We start from the raw sequence: 2,511 nt of genomic DNA, 5'->3' as shown, positions 1-2,511 counted from the left end.
AAAAATAGCTGAGCGTGGTGGCACACACCTGTAACGCCATCTATTCGAGAGGTTGAGGCAGGAGAATCACTTGAACCTGGGAGGCAGTGGTTGCAGTGAGCCGAGACCAGGTCACTGCACTCCAGTCTGGGCAACAGAGTGAGACTCCATCTCAAAAAAAAAAAAAAATGCTATGTGTGTGTGTGTATATATATACATTTTTTTTTTAATTAAAAAGAATAGAGCAAGCGATCTACCTGCCTTGGCCTCTAAAGGTGCTGGGATTACAGCCACCATGCCCAGTCACAAATGCTATATAAACTGAATGCTTTTTACAAACGGTAGTTGTTTTCCCATCCAGTCTGCCACCACTGTTTGGACCATCCCTGTATATAATTTCCCCCAATAAATCCTGTGTCTTGTTTGCTTTCCTTCAGCCTCTCGGACATGACGCCATCCCTATTGGAGTTAATAGGGGTCTGGCAAGACAAACTGGGGCTGGTCTCATGGCATGTTATGCCAATGGAATGCAGTCTGAGTAACACTGTGCCAGTTCCAGGCCTGGGCCATAAGAGGTCTCATAGCTTCACTCTTGCCCTCTTGGGATCCAGTTGTCTTGTAAGAAAGCTCAGGTCTGACTACTAAATGATGAGAGACCACATAGAAAAGAAGGGAACTAGCCACCCCTCAGCTGTTTCAGACATTCCAGTTAAGTCACTCACTAGACAAGTTAGGAAACCTATCTTGGTCATTCTCACTCTAGACAGGCTCCCACTTGAATGTGATCACAGAAATGACCCCAGACAACACCACAGGGAGTGGAAGAACCACCCAGTTGAGTCTTATGCCATCTCTGCCTCCCATGTAACACTTGGCATGTGGCTGGGCAAACTCAACTCATCCTTCAGGAGCTGATTGCAGTATGCCTGCTGTGCCAGACCCCACGGACTAAGCAGGTCCAACAGTGTACCTCAACCTTGACCACATGTTAGAATCACCCGGGGAGCTTCCCAAAACACCCATGGTGGTCTAACCCCCAGAGATTTAGCTTCCTTGTCTGAGACAAGGCAGGGATACTGAGATGAGTGAAGGGTGGTAGGGTTGGGCAATAGCACATGATGAAAAGAAGAAACTGACTCTGCAGTCACAGCAGGCCTAGGTTCAAATCTTGACCCTTCCTCTAACTAGATGTACATCCTCTTTGGTCTTCCGTTTTCTCATCTGTGAAAAGGGTAACTATCATCTCCCTTTCCGGCGAGCTTAGGGGAGTCAGCTGCCATAGAACAAAGTGATTAAAAGTAAAGACCTCGGAGGCAGAGGCTTAAGCACTACAAAACTATGAGAAATAAGGGTATGCTATGAACAACTGTAACCCAAAAATTTGGCAGCTTAAATGAAATGGATCAATTATTTGAAAGACACAAACTACCAAAACTCACTCAAGAAGAAATAGATAACCTGAATAGTCCTATATGTATCCAATTGAATTTGTAGTTTAAAATTCCAGGCCCTGGTGGTGTCTCTAATGAATTTAACCCAAACTGTGGGAGACTCTAAACTACTTATTTATTTAAAATCTCAAAAGATGGAGATAATAAAACTTATCCCTGGCTGGGTGTAGTGGCTCACGCTTGTAATCCCAGCACTTTGGGAGGTCGAGGTGGGCAGATCACCTGAGGTTAGGAGTTTGAGATCAACCTGGCCAACACAGTGAAATCCCGACTCTACTGAAAATACAAAAATCAGCTGGGAATGGTGATGCATGCCTGTAATCCCAGCTACTCGGGAGGCGGAGGCAGGAGAATCACTTGAACCCGGGAGGCAAAGTTGGCAGTGAGCCGAGATAGTGCCATCGCACTCTAGCCTGGGCAACAAGAGTAAAACTCTGTCTCAATAAATAAATAAATAAAAATAAAACTTATCCCTGCATGAGCCAGGCACAGGGCTGGACTTTTGTCCTCCTCTGCCTCTAACTGGTGAGCAACTGTGGGTAAATCCCTTCACTTCTCAGTGCTGCAAAATTTTTAGCAGGAAAACGTTAAGATTCTAAAAATGCTCTGCTGTACATCATTCACTGGGGAAGAAATGTGTCTGCTTGATGCTTGAAGGGGAAGCGCGCTGACAGCTGGACAGCAGGATTCTGCCTGGGGCCACAGCCAATCACTAGGTGCCCTTCCACCAGAGGACACCAGCACAGGGGTCCCATCTAGGCAAGAGAAAGACTTGACCAATGGTTTGCCCCTATAGTCAATGATAATTTTTCAGAAAGGGAAGACATGCTTTTAAAAACACTTTACAAGGCTGGATGCGGTGACTCCTGCCTGTAATCCCAGCACTTTGGGAGGCCAAGGCGGGCAGATCACTTGAGCTCAGGAGTTTGAGACCAGCCTGGCCAACATGGTGAAACTCTGTCTCTACTAAAAATACAAAAATAAGGCGGGCATGGTGGCAGGCGCCTGTAGTCCCAACTACTCTGGAGGATGAAGCAGATTTGCTTGAAGCTGGGAGGTGAAGGTTGCAGTGAGCCTAGAT

This window comes from Colobus angolensis, unplaced genomic scaffold (assembly GCF_000951035.1).
Source record: "Colobus angolensis palliatus isolate OR3802 unplaced genomic scaffold, Cang.pa_1.0 Scaffold46, whole genome shotgun sequence".
Lineage (NCBI taxonomy): Eukaryota > Metazoa > Chordata > Mammalia > Primates > Cercopithecidae > Colobus > Colobus angolensis.
This window is presented reverse-complemented; position numbering follows the sequence as displayed.